Source organism: Acromyrmex echinatior, chromosome 4 (assembly GCF_024713525.1).
Source record: "Acromyrmex echinatior isolate Ae372 chromosome 4, ASM2471352v2, whole genome shotgun sequence".
Lineage (NCBI taxonomy): Eukaryota > Metazoa > Arthropoda > Insecta > Hymenoptera > Formicidae > Acromyrmex > Acromyrmex echinatior.
The window spans coordinates 16,290,229-16,310,522 of record NC_141855.1 but is presented as its reverse complement, the minus strand read 5'-3'; the positions used below and the strand labels follow the sequence as shown (position 1 = coordinate 16,310,522).

General features: G+C 35.6%; 1 protein-coding gene and 1 long non-coding RNA gene across 13 annotated transcripts in view; one reads left to right on the top strand and one right to left on the bottom strand.

Annotated features, from left to right (window-relative positions):
• Positions 1-18,112, bottom strand: part of LOC147910040 (uncharacterized) — a 35,296-nt gene extending 17,184 nt beyond the window's left edge. Inside the window, exon 1 of the long non-coding RNA XR_015544725.1 lies at positions 17,979-18,112. This is a non-coding gene — a long non-coding RNA (uncharacterized LOC147910040). The remainder of the gene's footprint in view (positions 1-17,978) is intronic.
• cic (Putative transcription factor capicua) overlaps positions 1-20,294 on the top strand; it is a 64,234-nt gene that overhangs the window by 9,369 nt on the left and 34,571 nt on the right. For 5 of the 12 annotated variants that reach the window (XM_087405080.1, XM_087405079.1, XM_087405077.1 and 2 more), the window contains exon 1: positions 12,177-18,807. The exons of 1 other annotated variant lie outside the window; for it this stretch is intronic. The gene's annotated coding sequence lies outside the window, so the exon portion shown is untranslated. Of the gene's footprint in view, positions 1-12,175; positions 18,808-20,294 lie in introns of those variants that run through there. 6 more of the 12 variants (XM_087405076.1, XM_087405078.1, XM_087405075.1 and 3 more) reach the window with 4 other exon arrangements.

The window sequence follows — 20,294 nt, the reverse complement described above, 5'->3', positions numbered from 1 at the left end:
CGAGGTACGTGAATATTGTCTGCGTGTCAAGGCGGATCCGACCACACGCTAGCAAGGACGAACGATCACGAACGAACATTCGCGAACGTATAAAGCCGTAATCACGCTAGTGTGATTGTGCGATTATAATTGATGATTGACGATTGCTTTTCAATTAGAGCAAAACAATCGGTGCTTAGTTCTAATTTTATGAGTTAGTTGAAAAATAATCGCCAATTGCTAATTACAATCACGCAATCGCTGATATGATTACGGTTTAATCAGTTTAATGTATGCAACGAATGCTTTTTCTTTGACACACCGAGAAGATATAGACAAGACACCATATATATTCGTTGATATCAATTTGTAACTCGATTGTATTTGCAACATTGTTCATACTCATTGAATTAAGTTAGTTCATTCTCTCACGTTCTTCGCTTCATCTGGATTCGTATCATCTTTAGGATGAAAATTTGATTTGTCGAAAACAAAGTCTTGATATCGATAAATTCGAACTTTATATTTTTATGTGTGGACGGTAAATTTTTGTGTGATAAAATAATTTGCATGGTTTTCTGTTCAATTTCGATTCAATTTCGATATCTGTATTCTATAATTACGATACTAGTTATGAGATGAATCGACGAAATAAAGTAAAATTATTTTTTTTTTAATTTTGTTTGTAATTGTAATATGCATATCTATTTTTTTTCATAAAAAAGATCAATCGATGAGATAAAATTATTGAGCTTGAAATGCGAAACTGCAGTAATCATCTTTATATTTTTTTTACTAAAGTATCTTATCTTATTACACGATTTTACGTTATAAACTAACTAACAAAAATTATTTGCGATAACGGAATTGTATTGGTGATATTGTTTAGAAGATTCTCGTATTACAAAATTAGATATCGGCAAAAAATCTTGGAATGCGATGCCAAACGCGGATTCGTGCAAAATTTTTAATATATTGGAAGACTTGCCGGTATTTTTAGTGTAAATACATTACACACTATGAATTAAATTTGCATAACAATATTCTTATCAATGGATGATTCGCGCAATGAGGGAAGTGGAAATTCCATAAAAAGTAGTCATAACTCGTTAACTGCTGTACTGTATACCTATCTTCTTATGACTCATTTTTTATTATTATTCGTGAAAAACTACGATTGAACGTCAGCTGTATTAGTGTAGTAGTATTTAAATGATATGTCAATAATTGAGAACATCTGTACGTCAGCAAATAGTGCACTGGAACGAAAGCATAAAACAAGCATTAAACGATACAATAAACGATATTTTTAAGTATGACATTTCATTCGAAATAATAGATCAAGCGTGGTGAAGTTTATATTTCACGATAATGTAGAATTAACTATTCAAACATTTTAAGCCGAACGACGTGGCGATTTAAACAAATTTCAATATAATTTTGAACAAAAAAACATAATTATACAATGCATATCGCTATATCGTTTATCTTAAAATATTTGAATAGTTAACTCTATATTATCGTGAAACATAAGCTTCATCACGCTTGATCTATTATTTCGAATGAAATGTCATACTTAAAAATACCGTTTGCTGTATCGTTTAATCTTGTCTTCTGCTTTCGTTCCAGTGCACTTTTATCTAGAATAGTCCGTGTATATAATTTTTTGAGATCGATAAAACGACAATGACTTTTTTTTTATTCTGCAATTATAAACCGACGATATACGTCCTTAATCAATTTTGTGATCGTGTAAAAAGATAAAAAAAATAATATATAATTATGACAGTATAAGTATTATGATATCGCATTCCTGGACTTTTTGATCCGTTTTATCTAATTAAAATAAATGTCTGAGAACTGAATTATAATTATTAAATAACTGAGGTGATTATTTATCATTTATAATGATATTCGAAATATAAAGATATTTACTTATATAAAGCAAATATTATTGCCAAAGAAACCTAAATTACAGGGAAAGAATTGATTTTGCTAAGGTATTTAAAAATTTAACTGGATACAGCTAGATCTGAAAATAATTTTCTTGAACTATCAAAATAATTATGTAGGAATCTCAATCATAATACTGCAAAAAATTTTGACATTCTAGCAATCAGTTTGAGTGTCCTACATAATTATTTTGACCCAACAAAATTATCTTCAAATTTGTGTATACCTAATTTTTAGATATTTCAGCAAAATCGTCTTTTCCACGAAACTATACTTGCTACACTTTTGCTCCATGTTCATTTTTACGTGATATAATTAAGAAAAATATTCTGTGATTGTAAAATGTATGATATAGTTGTTTTTTAAATCTCGATTTTTTTCTGAAATAAGTAATATAATTTCGGACACAGATTAATGAAAGCATCGATTGATGAAAAAGTTTAAACGATTTCTGATAAACGATAATTTAGAAATGAAGAACATAATTGATAAAAGCATTTTAAATGGTTTATTTCATTCAGTTTACAGAATTTGTTATCGTTCGTCGACACTCAGCAAAGATTGCAAACAAAACAAAATAGAATGTATATTATTTGAATCTTTATTATTATATATAGATATTCGAAGATTTTGTTAATTGTACATTCTATTATTCAGACATAGAAGGTTCTTCACATATATAAATATTTTTTTATTTTCGAAATAGGAATATTTTGTGCATTATTTATTAAAGATGAACATATGAACTTTTTCATTTCAAAGCTCGCTCATTCATTTTGTTCGTTTTATATATATATATATATATATATATATATACAGATGAGGAAAAAAAATAGTTTTATTTCGGAATAGAAATCGAGTAATAAACTGAGTTTTTTGTAGTAAAAAGCTATTTTTTATCAAAATCTTAAAAAAAATCTTGAATTACTTTTTTTTATATTTATCGTTAAAATGTTTGTAATATTTATATTATTTTGATATTATTTAATGTATTTTGTATTTATAACTTTAAAATATTGTGGCGGAAACATTTCTGAATTATTGCGGTGCTTAATGAGTTGATTACGCCTTTTCGAAACTGGATCTAATTATATCCATGGTCACCACTTTATTATACTACAGTTATTATACTACACTTCGATCGATTACAATAATTTTTACACAAAAAATCTTTTGAATAAGTACAAAATCTGAATTCTAGAACAATAATATGGTGTTAAAGATGCAAAGATTTTCTTGATCATAGAAAATTCGAGTAAAAAACCTATTAGGATTGGAAAGAAACTAGTTTTTATTGTTTTTTTTCTCCAAGTTTTTAGGTTTTTTTCTGTAATTTTTATCTGTAGTGCTATGGCGAGAAATGAAAATAGTTTTTCCTCGTTGTATGTACATCTAACGTTATAGTACGCTTCGATCACGCGTTTCAATGGAGGTGTGTCGCCATATGTATTTTTCTCCCACCTCAATGGGTGATTAAACAAATGACATGTTGTGTTGGTCATTCTCTCGAAAAAGTTCTTTTATTATTGTATGAATCCATAATTAAGTATACAAGTCCATAAGTTGTTACACGACAAAAATGATATCCTGTTATTTAATTAAACTAATACTTAAGAATTTGTAATACATTTATCGAAGAAAGAAATCAGTTTTTCGATTTAATTAGATACACAATTAGATTTCTGATATAGAAGAAAGTATAACTTTACTACTTACAAAGTGTATTCTCATAATGTACTCAACTTTGGCATCTAGGAGTGTTGGAAATGCTTTGAAGCCATATAGCACGCTCGGAAAATGCACGGGAATTATGAACGTGTTAACTGGTGCGAGTACCAGCAGAGTTACCAAGAGTAACATGCGAAAACGAGGGAGATACGTGGATGACGCAAGTGTGTACGGTAACTTTCGATTGATTTTGCGTCGGTTATAATAATAGCGTGCAAGATGAGGTGGTGGGGTGTCGCTGCCGGGCAGTCTGAGCTTCCATGCGATTGATTACGGAAGGGTATGAAGACGACATATCGCAAATAAAACGATCGACTGTCGTCCACCAATTGTTCCGGGGTCTTATTATTGAAAAGTATTGCGTACGAAAAACTAGAGAAATGCTATAGTATATTTAACGCATACTGTAATATTTCCCTAGTTTTTATATACGCGTTTTTATATAAAAATCAAAGTATGCGATACTTTTCAAGAATAGGAGCCCCACTCATCGACCAGTACCTTCTCGAATGGTACTTCTATCTTAACACTCCCTGTCTCTCTCTCTCTCTCTCTCTCTCTCTCTCTCTCTCTCTCTCTCTCTCTTTCACCGAATGCATGCAGATAGCGGTATAAAACTGCAATCGAGATGATTTTGTTAATTACTGTTATATAGATATCAATATGCAACTCAGTTGCTTCCCCTGAGTTAAATAACAATTTGTCATTTTTAAAATTAACAAACTGTTTAAGTTAACTTCCATGTGTGCCAAAATGACGCATTGCAATTCATTTTTCTGTAATTTTAAAATAAATGTCTATATATTAACGTATATTAATGTCCATATATTAACTGTTACGTCTAATGTTGTTGAGATTTTCTCCGTTTTTGAGTCAATGTATTTAAACAATTTACTCGGAGACCGGAGATTAAGTTGTGCGGTTAAGAATGCGGTTCACTTGATTGTATAATTGTAACTGTAGCTGTAACTGTAACTAAGTAACTAACTGACTGACTATCTGAATAACACACACACCGACTGTTTCTGTCTTTGACAGATCCTTTTATATTCTGAAAATGAGTGTGGGAGTGTCCTTTCGACACTCCTCAAAATTTGGTAGAACTTATATTCGCGCTTTCCTTGAGATAAGGCAGCAAGGCTCTGCGTAAGCCCTACTCCCCACTCTACAAGTTTATTCTTAATAAGTAATAGTTGAGTTTTAACAATTTGTAATAATAAAAATTCGGTTTTCCTTAATATCCTTTATGCGAGGCGAATTCACTACATTCATATGTTTAAAATTAATTTAACTTTATTAGAAAAAGAAAAAGGGAAAAAAAAGATATTCGTTCTCGCATTCAGGAAGATTTCTATTTTACTGCTAATTACTTAATCGTTAAACGCTAATATAATATACATTATTATTAATGTACGCTTTTATATTATGTTATTTTATAGGAGGGCTTCTTTGAGAAAGATCGTGTGATATTCTTAGACATTCTTTAGAATAATCTGTAGATAATTTGTATGATAAAAATATAACGTGATTTATCTGTTAGACTTTGAATGTTTAAATAAAGAAACTGAATACAAGGTGCGTCCCAAAATTTTCCGAACTTTTTCAATAGGGATAGGTCGGGTAGCGCCATCCGTGTGTTTAATTGCGCGTTTGAAAGGTACATCCCTAGCTGACTTCCAGTAAAAATTTCATGACATTTGGTTCAGTGGAAACGAAGTTATGGCGTCTCAAGTGTCAGTATGTTGTATACATCGGTACGAGAATGAACTTCGAACAAAGAGCCAATATTAAGTTTTGTTTTAAACTTGGTAAAACATTTACCGAAACCCATAATTTGATGAAACAAGTTTATGGTGACGAGACGTGGTGTTTTCAATACGATCCAGAAACCAAGCGTCAAAGCGCGGAATGGAAGGCGCGAAACGACCCAAAACCCAAAAAATCGCGTTTAGAGAAGTCAAAAGTGAAGACAATGCTCATTTGTTTTTATGATTCCAAGGGTATTGTGCACAAAGAATTCGTTCCAGCAGGCCAAACAGTTAATGCTGTATTCTATGTAAGCGTTTTGAAGCGTTTGGTGCACCGCATTCGTCGTATTCGGCCAGAATATCGCGAAGGAGGAAGTTGGCGCTTGTTACACGATAATGCGCCATCTCACTGTTCGACACTTGTCACTGATTTTTTGACTAAAAATCACATTTTAACAATCAACCATTCCCCGTATTCGCCTGATATGGCACCTTGTGACTTCTACCTATTCGGCAAAATGCATTTGTCCATGAAAGGAAAGCGGTATGTGGACGTAGAAGACATCCAAAGGGCTTGTACCACTATTCTGAAGGACGTGCCTTTGAACGACATAAAACACTCATTTGAAATGCTTTTAGATCGTGCCAAACGTTGTATTGAGTCCGACGGGGACTACTTTGAATAAACAATTTGAATTTGAAAAAAAAAGTAAACCGTTGTTGTTTTATTTCAAAAGTTCGGAAAATTTTGGGACGCACCTTGTATATCCTCTTATAAAAGAGAAAAGAAATTTTCGATTTCGAAATAAAGATAAAATAGGGAAATATTAACCTAGCGATAAGATAAAAAGTAAATCGTATCTATGAAGAATATCTATAAAGAATAAGAGGAGAAGAATAAGAGGCTCTTGCATTTGAATGACATATTCCATTAGAACTAAAACTATAGATTAAAGAGCTCACTAAGTGAGCAGTCGTAGTACTCTATACTAGTCAGTAGAATGCATCCATTGAATAGGGGCAGTGGCGACTTATAGAAATGATTAAAAATAACAAAACTGAATATAATTTCACATTATATGAATTAAAGGGGAGGGGGGCACTATAGAGACCGAAAAATTAACGGTACTTTATGAATTTTTTAAAAGAAAACGTAATAATATACGTAAATGAAATTTGGTTTTATTTGCACAAAAATACATGTTTTAATATGTATGTAAAAAAATGAGCCCGATATTTCCATATTTCCATTCTTTTACCTTTTTAAAAAAAAGAGGGATGACTGACGATTTCTGCAAAACAGTTGAGAAATAAAAAAATCAAAATTATTCTTAAAATATAGATCACTCATTTCTGTTTTACAGTAGAGTTTTTTAAATTCAAAATTAGATTCTTTAGACGTTAAAAAATAGAATGAAAGAGGGTCAAAATGTGTTTTTTTTTTAAAGTTCAATAGCTTTTGTAAAATTTTAAATTCCATACGATGAGACAGAAATGAGTGATCCATACTTTAAGAATAATTTTGATTTCTTTATTTCTGATAAACTATTTTGCAGGAATTGCATCAACCAGCTCATCTCTTTTTTTTAAGCCTACTAGCGCTCTAAAAGGCATAAAAATGAAAATACCGCACATTTTTTTTACATATATATTAAAACATGCGTTTTTGTATAAATAAAACTAAATTTCATTTACGTGTATTGTTTTCTTTTAAAAAATTCATAAAGTACCATTAATTTTCCAATCTTTACAGTGTTTCCCTCCTTAACAATATACGAGACTTTTGTTAATAAGAACGGAAACATAAAGAACGTAAAAACAACACATGACATGATAATCCATAAGAAAATGAACCAATCAAAGTTTTTTATTTCCTACCTTTTCAAGGAAGAACTTTGATTGGATTCTCTTATGCTTTATGGATTATGTATTATGCAGAGATCTGCGCTGCAGCAATGCTTAAGGCATTCCAAAATGTCCTCTTCGAAGAAAATTTTAATATAATATAATTTATATAATATATGATAAGAATAATTTCGATATAATATAGGATTTTCAAAAATTTTTGTGCTTAAAATGAAGTACAATAAATATTTACTTGGACGTTCAAAAGAGAGAAAGAGAGAGAGAGAGAGCAAAAATGCTGAGCATTAAAGGGCATTCTACGATGCGTTGCAAACAACCGTTGCCAGTTGAAATGTTTGTCATGACAACCAATCAGAAGCATAAATAATACCATTAACGCTTCTAATTGATTGTCGCAACAAACGTTTTAACTGGCAACGGGTGTTTGCAACGCATTGTAGAATGCCCTTAAAAGTACAAGTAACGCGACAGATCAAATGTAGATTACGACTTCAGTCATGTTTTGCGGAAAACAAATGAGAAGTCGTATCGTTACTGGGAAAGCGCGAAACATAAGACGATGAAAAAGCAGTAGCATTAAAGACCCTGATATCATCTTTCTTGCGATATCAAGATAAACGTGAACGTAATCACGCTCTCGCGCGGAACGACGACTGTTAAGATAAGTTAACGGAATCCGCGTGAGGTCCGCCATAAATATCACTCGAAAAGACGGCAACCGTAAACACCGGCTGTTGTCAGTTACCTCTTTCTCTGTTTTCTTTGATCTCGTTTTTTCGGCGTTTGTCATCGCAACACGTGAGTACGTTGGTTTTAAGTGGCAGCCGGAATGTCTGTTGCCGTTAACGACACATTTGCGTTTATAACGACTTTCTTTTTTTTTTCTTCTGCTTCTATTATAGAAAGATTGAATCTTAATAGACTTGAAAATTATTTGAACAAATGCGAGTTGGATTCAGTTAAGATTTTAAGCTTACAATTTTTAAATGAAGTGAGCTCATAATTTGTTCAAGGTTCATTTAATTATAATTTTATTCTAATTTAAAACTGAACTTATTGTGAATTCATTTTATTCGATCTTATAAGCGAGAGACATACTATATAAGTATGAAATCATATTTATTCCAAACTGTTATTTTATTCATAATTTCTGAAATTCCGAAATTATTCATTATGATTGCGTTACAAGTTAACGATTTAATATGCGATTTAAATGTTGCGATTTAATAACATGAGACATGGTTTTATCAGATATAATAGCAAAAAACTGACAATTTCCAGGCAAAGGGAAAGAGAAGACTAAACCAGTATTCTTCTCTTTCCCTTTGCCCCGAAATGCAACATGCATTGTCTTTATAAATATTAACTTGTAATATTAATATTAGACTGAATAAAAGTGTCGAATTTATTTATTCTGTTCTATAATTTCAATTTTTTTTACTTTCCTCGCTTCTCTTTCTTTAATGTTTATCTTTGTCTCTCGGAAAAAAAAATTAATACTACCATCGGCGATTGTACACTATATTGCCACGCATAGTTCAATTCTGCTTCCTCTCTCTCTCTCTCTCTCTTTCTCATTCGCTTTGTCTCTCGCTGTTTGTTTTGCAACTTTTCATTCATCCGTTGCTGTTGCAACGATAGCGACGAACAAGCGTTCTGTCAAGGGTCCTCTACATAGAAGTCGTAGATGGTCGTGGAGTCTTAAGTCAGAAAACTGATAGACTGATCAATTCTAAAGAGTGTTCTCCTTATATTTGATTATGATTGGTTAGTTTCCTACGACTTAAGACTCCACGACCATCTACGACTTCTACGTAGAGGACCCTTTACGCGCTTCGAGTTTCTTAACGAATCGCCCCGTCGATATGCGGCGGTGACTCTGGAATCCTTTTGCGACCTGCGGCCACGACTGGTTATCCATGCGACTTAAATAGCGATCGATACACGCGCGCTCGCGGTGTGCAACGAGCAATGAAAGAAAAAAAATAAGGAAGAGAGGGCCGAAGGGGAAAAGAGAACCGACACGTCACGGACACTCGTAATCGTCCTACGCACGTAATATACGGAATAAGCGAGGCGCGCACAACGTAATATAATTTGCTATTGGCCGCTCGCTTCGTAATCTTCGGTAAGCTGATCGTGACTCCGCAAATCGTCTCAAATTCATATTGATAGATTCCGCGGGAGGTACGATGATCGCGCGAATAACTCGGAATGGTAATTCGATTTCCAACATATGCGTCGTTTTCAAAGAACTCGAATTTTCAAATTTACCTAAATTAACCTAGGATTCTAGCCATACACGTAATCGCGTGAAAATAGACATTTGTTTACGCTATAAAATTATACACGTTATAGTATATCATGTTATAATACAATATAAAATTATATCACAAGTAAACACCATGTAAACACTATGGTGGAAAATGTGTGTATTTTTGAAAAAAAAAGTGTTCGTACTTACTGTTTAACATTCATAGGCCGATATTCATAGTTAGATCTTATATTTAAGACCATCTTAAGTACAGTCTGAAAATGAATTATGAACCAATCAGAGGGCCGAGCGATTTAAGACGTTACTAAAGACGATCTTAAAATAAGAATCGACTATGAATACGGGCCATAATGTCAAATTATATCCAATTTGAATTAATTTTATCATTTCTGTAGTAACCTAAGTTGCTACAGCACAATATATCGTTAATTTTACTAAAATAATAAAGTTAAACAATTTAACTAAAAAAAAATTATTAAATTTGAATTAGATTTAATTTACTAAATGCGTACATTAATATTGATTAATTAAAAAAAATAACTACAGAAATTGATTTACATTTTGACACACAGAAAGTTAAAAATAACAAAATGTTATTTAATTCAAGAAATTAGATTTCCTGCCATGCCATCTTTTGATACCTAACAGTATATATTGCTCATAATTTTATATACTTTTCTTATAGTATTATATTGTATATAAGCAGTAATAATCTCGTATAAATTCTTGTCCCTTGTAAGGATAAGGGTTAAAAGGCCACGTGCTATTTACGGACGATTTCCTTGCGCGTTCTCGTAATGTCGTAAAAGCGATGCGGTTTCTTGCATTCGCCCTTTATCCAGCTTGTCGTAGTAAAGGTGGTAAGGATGATCGCGAACAAATATGAACAATTCACTTCAAACTCTTGATGCATTGGCGAGGAATATAAAATGTATTTGTGATGTAAAGAATCGCACATACATTTCTTATGAAGAAACCGGCTTTTGTTAAATTGATTGAATTTTTGACATGTGGTTGTTTTATAATGCTGATGAAAAGTCTCAATAGGTATGACCTCAGAAAAATTCAGCTTGTACGATTAACTTTTAATTAATTACGTTTACTTTTTATTAATTAATAACCTGGATATAATAATAAGAAGCATTAAAACTAGTCTATCTCTTAGACTAGGCTCATAGATTTTGTTTTATTAAGAAGAAGGCTGGAAGGTTGCAGGAAAGATTTAAAAAAATACAAAAAAAGAATGATTTTATGTAGAAAAAAACAATTTAGGGACTCTGTATCCGTAAAAGTAGACTTTTTTGAGATCATACCTATCGAAACTTCATCAGCATCATAAAAACAATTTTTTTCACAGAAACTAGTTTCTTCATAAAAAAAAGTGTACGGGATTCTTTCGAAACTAGCTTGTGCTCGCGATGCCATTCGCGTTCGTTGAGGCTTGTTCGTTCGCATTCGTTCATGCGGATTTGATCTGAATCCGCTTTAACGTGTTCAGGTACTCGCGTGTAGTACACCTACTCGGTGACTGTGTAGAACGGGCTTGTCATATCGGTCGCGGCGGTCGCGGCGGTCGCGCGTAGTCGAGCGCAGTCGAGGCATGCGTGTGCGAATTATACGCGGACCAGTTGCGAGGGGAGAATGAATGTCTAGCGGTGTGCACGTGACCTGAGACCAACCAATAGGCCGCGGCCCATTCAACAGCATCTCACCGACCAGTGCCGTAGCGAGTAGCACGGCACTTTATTTTATCCCTGATAATCCTTTCGTTTTTAAGGGATACTCGTGTGATATTTTTCAGCGCTTCTTATTTCGGAACGCTTCTTTTTTATCTGGCGTAATCTTTTTGTCATTGCTTCGATCTTATCGATCGATTTTCAGTTCTAAAGTGGATTCTCATGAGACTCACCTTGTGCCCGTATAAACTGGAACGTGTTACAGAATCGATAAATCGGTCCCGTAATAATTTCGCGGAAGAGGAGATGCATTTCTCGACCGACTCTGGCGCAATAGTACAATCGCATTCTATGTTTATCTACTACTTCAGTATTTGTTTGCGTTTCGATACTATCGGTGAGTATCGGTGCGCGATAATTCTTGGACCGACGTCGAAAATTCTGAGAATCCGTTTGACAATATACGCACATTGTTGTGCGTTGGTATACACGACGCTAGCTGGTTATATATTTACACGTATATGTTTTCCGCACATATTATCTTTCTCTTCGCCATCTCTCTTTTTCCGTTTCTTATTCCGTCTACACATGCGTATGTACGCCCGCAGGGTCGCACGTGTCCTTAACCAATATCATTTGGTCAGGCAAAAAGAAAAAGACAGTTGTTCTCTGTGAGGAGCAATTTAAAGAGCAATCGAACATATTCTTTTCCAGTTTATAAATGAATTATTCAGAAGCTTTATTACATCTAATGAATCACGAATGAAATGTTGTAAAAAAAAAGTGAAGAAATTAAAGAAATGAATTTTTTTATCATAAATTTAATTTAATTTTTCTCTAATTTTAATTTTTGAAATTATTTAATTATACATATATTTGATTTTAATATCACATAACGATTCTCTTTCGAATGGCATAAATGAAATTAAAAAATCTTAAAATTTCGCGCTGGCCATTTTTTATTTTTCACTTTTTGTTTAACTGTTTGAGGTACAAACGAAATAATAATCGGTACAAACGGCCTACGATATTAATTTTTATTTTTGATAAAGTTGAGCGCCAGGTTCACATCGATTATTAATTAAAGGTGCGTACAGACGTGGGCATTTTTGCGCGCACGAATGCTCGCATTTGAAGGTGTCGAGTTTGTTTTGACGCACACTGTGAGCACGCATGAACGCGATCCGTCGCTTATCGTACAGCAAACAATTTTCGAATGCTCAGTTTGGACGTGTCCGAGGAACGAAAACGTCGTGTGCGAACAAAACCGTGGAATGATCTAATGAAAGAGCAATTAATAGACGAGTATGAAAAGTTACCGGGATTCTAAACATCTATTCCACTTCCCATCGTAATAAAAAGGTCGATGCTTGGGAAGTAATTGCGAAAAATATGAAAATAGATAGTATTAGCAGCGAAAAAAATTTACTAGGCAATTTACTAGGATCCTTTCGCAGAGAAAAAGTATTGGAACAGGAAAAGGTATTTATTTTTTGCAAAATAGTATGTATTATAATGTATGCTGTAGCTGCTACGATGATGTCTCTTGATATTTCGCTACTTATTTTGGCGAACTGCGATAAATGACTGGAGCACAATTTTACGCCCACGAATAATACGAATGGACGTCGAAAAAAGTTTCCACGCGTGAACATTCGTGCGCGCAAAAATGCTCACTCACGTCTAGGTCTGTACGCACCTTTGGATTAACATAATTATTACAATTTTAATTCCTCCGAAATATTTATCGTATCTCTTAATACATATCTCATTTTAATTATGTGTTTTCATCTTGCTCCACCCTTTAATATCCTATATATAGATATGTCAGAGTATTTCAAAATTCGCAACTTAAAATACTATACAATATATAGCAAGAAGTTCTCGGAAATTCTTAAAAAATTAAATGAAAAAATTATTTGTAAAATTTTATTATATTTTAAGCAGTAACTTGTGAGATAATAAGATGTTTAAATATAGCCAATTATAGACTAAGTTTTAGACGGTCACTTGTGAGTTAAGTGCGTGTTCACTAATGCTATTGCACGCGCGACTTATGGACTGGTGGCCGTCTAAATGTATTCTGTAATTTAGCTATATTTAAACTCTCAAAAATTACTGTTTAAAATAAAAATTTACAAATAATCTTTTTACTTAATATTTTGAAAATTATTTTGCTATAGTATCTTGGTATCTTGCTACTGTATATATTACTTACATGCTACACACACACACACACACACACACACGTACATTATACAGGATGTCAAAATTCGCGATTCAAGATATTATAGCAAGATAGTTTTCGAAAAAATTAAATAAAAAGATTATTTGTAAATTTTTATTTTAAACAGTATGTAATGTACATGAGAAAATTTAATTTCACAATAAAAAATATATACCGAGAAAAGTGACATGAAACAATGATAAGAAGTTACGTTTCGTTACGTATCACTTTTCTCGGTATATATTTTTTGTTGTGATATTAAATTTCCTCTTAGTACATTCGTTGCATCTGTTACGACGCTCTATCTGTTCTGCGTGTAATGACCGCCCCTGCTTGGCTATGCAGATAGCAAGCGTGTGTAGACATGCAAGTGTGCGTAATGCGTCTCAAGCATTTACGCACAGCGTACTAGAGGCCGCTATTACGCCAGATGTGTCTACTTTGTCTATGAGTCTTAATGTCGCATTCTGCAACACTTGAGAAAGAACAAAAAAACATAGATTTTTAGAAAGAAAAAGACAGACGCTTTTATATACATAATGAAATAACGTAGCTACGTTTTCCACTTCCTAAACAAATTGAAAATCAAAACTTTTGCTGAAGGAATAAATAAAAAAATAAGTATTGTACAAAACTCATGGCTATTATGTGAAATGATTATTAACAATTTTTTCAATAGTGTGATTTGTCAAGGAAAGAATTTGTTTGAGATATTTGTAGAATAATAGAACATAAAGTTATGCTTTTCTTTCGTGCAAAAATCTCGCGCGTCAGAAAAATATTTATGCTATTTTAAAAATCAAATTTTCTACAGAATGATAAAAGATAGATAAGTACGGAAGAAAAGAAATTGTAAAAAGTTTAAGTGAAATATACTATACGGAGGAATAAAAACGTAATAAGTTAAAATACTGAAATGAGAGGCATGGACAATAAGATTCAGTGTTACAAAGAATTGAGGCGGAATGTCAAAGGTGCTGATCCCTGTTGTGTGTATGACAACGGTAATAAGTAGAAGCGGAATTGGATTCGATTTCTTATTCTTTTGACTACTCGGAAGCAACTTGAGATTCCGAAATAGTATGACCTGATCTACCGATGTGATTCATAGTCTGTCGCGATCCAACTAGCAGTTGCTGATGTGAAGCTATCAGCTGTGTGTAATCAGCTCGCGAAGAGAAGGAGAGAGAAACAAGAAAAGAAAAAGAGACAAGCGAAGACGAAGCGAAAAGATATGAGATTCATAATCGTCTCGCTAAAAATACATGCATAACGTAACGCAGTCTGCAAGAACTTGTCCGTTTTCTATTCGCTGTAATCTATTATAATGTAATTATTGATGTAACGATGAGTAAGTCAAACAACAGTAAATTTATGTCATGTTTTCTTGAAAATCTCGTTTCTATGTAATGACTGATTAAATTGATATATGTGCGAATTAGACGAATAATTTTTTATTTTTCTTTTATTTTGTTACGTGACGGTTTCTTAATTACGCAGATAATATTATTTAATATTGCTTAATCTTTATTTTAATACCTATATTTGTATATGTTTTGTAGCTATATTAAATATTTTTAATTGGACACTATATTTTTGGGCATTTTTTAGAAGCGTAATGTTAAATATCTTAATTATTTTGAATTAAATTTTTTTACGTCAAATTTTCTTAAAATTGAATTAGTAGATAATAAGACTTTGTTACCATTTTTTTCAATGAAACGAATATATATTTTACTAAAACTATATTTTTTCAATCCTTCAAAATATTCATGTCTCAATATATTTTTGTTGCGGAAATATCATTTCCGTTTCCAAGAACGAATATCGTTGCGGACACCGCTATGCCCATATTAATTGAAAGCTTTTGTATAATAGTGATTTCCATGAAGATTTGAGAAAATTAATTTAAAACTTAATATTTCAACTGTCAATTTTTAAAGGAAGAAATTGAACTACTTTATATTTTCAGTTGATATTAAACAAAAATAATTAAACTTCTTTCAAGAAATCCTGGAAATTAATCAGTATATTTAATTTTGGACATTCAGAATTTTAAAGAAATAAATAATTTTAGAGACAATATTTTGAAAAAAATTAATAAACATATACTTGTTTGAAAACTGACAATAATTAACCTACGAGTAAATCTGATTCTTTTCAGTAGTAACATTAATTAATTTCTCAAATGAAAAAAAAAATACTAAATAGTAAGTATTTTTTTAAATAATCCTCTCTCTAAGTAAATATTTACTCCTCTTTCTGAATGTAAACATATATTTATTTGATACAAAAACCATTAATTCAACTATCATTTTTTATTGAGTAAATATTTATTTAATAATGTCAGTAAATGTTAGTATTATTCAAAGAAATATGTATTAAGTTTCACATTTTTTTTCAATGTACTAGATGTATATATATTAAATGAACGTAATTTACTTTAAAACTAATTACAGAAATAGATTGATTTACATTTTGATACATATGGAAGTAAATTTAACAAAATATTATTTAATTGAAGATATTAGATTATCATTACTCCTTTGATTTGATATCCAACAATGTTCGGACTACGCTCCTGGGAGGCTTACAAGTTCGTGGCGGCGGACCGCTGGTGGTTGGGCATGTGTGTGTGTGTGTGCGTGTATTCGCGTAGGTGTATGTGTTGCTCCGGGTTAGAAGCTTTCGGACGCGTACACGCATATACACTACTGACTACAGTCGCGCGCGACGACGAGTCACCGCTCGCGGAGTGTAAAAGACTCGGACTCGCGCTGCATACGCTTAGCGTACAAGTGCATTTGTCCATGTGAGTGCGGTCTGCTGGGGACTAGTGGGGATTGGGTATCATACACGTGTATGTGTGTGTGTGTGGAGGCCGGCGACGCGTGTAGGTATGCATACACACGCATAAACTCACGCACGCTGTCAAGATATAACAACTGTCAGTGAGAGCAAGCGTGTGTTTCTCTCAGCTGCGTGTACATGCACGTGTAAATACAGCGTGAGTCCAGGGACTGTCTGAATAGAAGTGAACGAGCGAGCGCGTCGTTTCGTTTCGGCTCGTCCGAGTGACTCGGTGAAGCGTATGCGTACACGTCCGCCGAGATACACGAGCGTAGAGTAGAAGTGGAATCATAGGAGGAGGCAGCGGTCGGAAAAGGTGAAGGTGAAGGAGGAGGCGCAGGAAGAGGTGGGGGAGGAGAGGGAGGGAGGAGGGAGGCACCCAGCGGGACGTCGGGAGTAGTGGTGCCGTACGCGACGTATACCAATCTCTCTCTCTCGCTCTGTGTGTATGTGTGTATGTGTGCGTATGCGCGCGCGTGGTCGGCCGCCTCGGTTATACGACTCCGGCTCGTCGCAGGCGGTTCAGTTGAGCAATCGAATCGGAGAGTAACCGGTACAGGCGCGCGAGTGAGGAAGATTCATCGACAGTGATAGAGGCTGCTGCACCTACGAAGGGAATCGTCGCGATAGATATTGAAATCAAAAACGCGTACGCAGCGACGGCGATGTCAATAATTCGGTGCCGCCGCGGCCGGCACAAGCCTCGCTCGCGTCCCCGAGCAGCAGCGGTGACGACGTTGCCGTCGTCGTCGTCGTCGTCGTCGTTGCCGTTGCCGTCGTCGTCGTCGCCGTTGTCTCGGCCGCTCTGCTCTCCCGGTCGGTAAAGACTACCGCGACCGTACTTGGTGACGTGACGTGACGCGCGCTGCTGGTGCACGCGGATGCGCTTCGAGAGGCACTCTCCCGAGGCCGTCGCGCTGGAAACTCGGACGGGAAGCTACGTCGAGGGTAGGTAGGTAGGTAAAAAAAAAAGCCCGCTCTTCACCATCTTCCGGGCGACATCTCCATTTCATTCATTCGTCGCGTATCGCGAGTGTACGAGTGAAAACGCGGATGGCGAAGCACCGGGGATAGATGTTTAATAGCTACAAGCGACGAGGAACGTGTAAAGTGTAAAGCCATACATGTGTGTTTGTGTGTGGTGCGTGTGTGCGCGCGTGCGCGCGCGTGTGTGTGGTCATTATACGTGGATGTATGAGTGAATTCGAATGGTATCGCTGATATACAAGTACGTGTGTATGCATGTGCGCGCTGGCGCGCACCACCTTCTCTCGCGCCTTCAGTTTGTGCATGCGTGCGTGCGTGCGTGTGTGTATGTGTACGTGCGTGCGCGTGTGTTCAGTAACTCCCGATGTAGTGTCCGTCCACACTGAAAGCGAATGAACGCACGCGTGGAGTAGTCGGTCGCACGTTACGAGTTACGACGAGCATCCACACTATCTGCCCTAGGAGTCCGTGTACTATACGACGCCTCTCTCGTCTATTTATACGACGACCATATACTCGCCTCTGCCTCTCTCTTGTACTCTCTTTCCTCCACTTTCGTTCCCCTCCCGTCCTCCCGTCTCTTTCTCCCTGCCCCTCCTTTGGCATGCATTAATTCCTTCCCCACCAAACGCCCCTACGGTATATCGGCTCCTTTTCTTTTTTCCTCGCCCCCTTCATTTGCTACTTACCTCCCACTTCACTTAGGCACCCACATCCTCACGTATACATTCTCATTCTTGCCCTCTTTCCCCTTCGAGATCACGTCTTTCTCTTCCACCTTTTCTGTTTCTTCCTTCGTCCCGTAACGACATCCGCGAACACGAGCTAGTCGAATCCGAGCTGACTCGAGTCGGTGACTCTCTCTCTCTCTCTCTCTCTCTCTCTCTCTCTCTCTCTCTCTCTCTCTCTCCCTCTCTCTCTCTCTCTCCACACATACATATATATATTTGTCTCATTCCCTCACTTACTCATTTCTTGTCTCTGCTCTCCTCGTACTCTTACATACATACGGAATGCGCCGCCAGGAATTCTCCCTCACAATGGATTTATTGTGTTAGTGAGAGCAGTCGAGCGCGCGCGCGCGCGCGTTTCTCCGGCACGCTCTCGCAAGAGAGTGAGAACGGACGGATATTATGCCAACGAACGAGAGTGAGTGAGCGAGGGGACGACTCGGAGAACGCGTGTGTTGCTACTTGCGCATATGTGTGTGAGTGTGTGCGCGCGAGAAAGAGAGAGAGAGAGAGAGAGAGGGAGAGAGAGAGAGGACTTGACTTCGACTCCGAAAGCGCTGTGCGACCGCCGCCGACTCAAGCGAGTCAAGATGGAGCTGCTAGACGCGTCGGGACCGCGCGAGTTCCACGGATCCTCCGGCGCTGCGATTCCTCCGCACATCCCAGCCTCGTCTCGACCGTCAGCCGTTCGTTCTCGCCGTTTTCGCCGTGCGTGAAAGAACTCACCGGCTCCGTGAATTATCTCCGGTGTCTCTCGGCGGAACGGACCCGCTGCATTTTTCGGATGGTAACAGTCACCCTCTTCCACGATCTTCCTCCGCTATCTTTACGCTGAAATTTGCAGTGCTGTGCTCCTCGGAAGTGCGTATGCGTGCAAGTGCCGATCGTGGTTTTGTTCCGACGAAACGATAGCCGCACTGTGATTTCACAGCGAGCTCGATTGGACGCAGTCAGTGCGCATTAGTACATATTAAAGCCGTTGTACCCTGATCTAATCCAAGTGTAAAAGTTGAATGCAAACATTTTGATTTATAAAATACATTTTTATCAAAGCGCAATAAAGTTGTATTAAGAATTTCATGATTTAACCCGGTTCTACGGTTACGTTAAACACACATCCTTACATCAAATTTGTATACAACGGCTTTAATGTACAATTGAATTTTCTATTGGTTAACAGTGCTCTTTTTTATTTTATTCCCTCCCTCTTTATTTATTTATCTATAATTGCGTGTAGTAAAAAAAAGCAGGTTCGCAATTGTAGAATTATTTAGTACCCAATAATTGATCTTACTCTCGTGTCTCACTGAATCTAAATGCATAAATCAATTATCTTTAAAGAATCTTACGGATTGCATTGAAAAAAAATTACTGAATCTTAATACATATGTTTTTTTAATTAATAAACTAAATAAACATTTACTTATAGTAAGTTATTTTATTCGATAAAAAAATGATAGTTAAATCAAATAAATATAAGTTCACATTTAGTAAATATTTACTTAAAGCTATTGAAACAAATATGTATTAAAATTTAGTATTTTTTTTAGTATTTCTTTCAATATGGAAAGATGCTTTTTCTGTTGAACGAAAATCTATCCTGTGAATCTCGTCAGAATTGTTAGTGACGCGCTTCTTAGTGACGCGCAAGTTTGTTGTTGAAAATTCGTTTGTGTCGAAAATGCGTTTTGTATGACGCTCGACGCATTCTCCAATGATATATATTACGCTTGCCGTAACATGCAATAGTTTTTTTTCTCTATTTCTCTCTTCCTCCATTCCTTCGTCTTCTCTTTCTCTTTTTTTTTCCACTTTCATAACGAGATTACGCTGCTTCTCTACAGTACATCTTTGCGGCCTGGGACAGCGTGTGACGGGTCTCTTCAATGTCGATGATTACGCTCTCTTTCTCTCTTCTCTTTTTCACGCGCTTGCTTGCGTACTTGTTCTTATATGTAGGTGGATATGTGTTATATGAGTCCAATAACGCCTTTGCACGGTGCGATTGATCACGCTGCGGCGAAACCGTCATTGCCACTTGAATGAAAAGTACACTCGGTGTGCTGAACGCGATTAAACAACGAAATATGGTGATTATCTTCCGTCACATTGCCAATTATGAACGGATTCACCGGTATGGAATTGTCGTCGATTTGCTCGATGATCCTTGACGTTATCCGAACGAAAGTGAGTTTTCAAAACTTTACTGTCACCACGAAATACCTCGATTTTAAATTATTCGCATGTCCTCCGTTTAAGATCTCGCTGATCGTT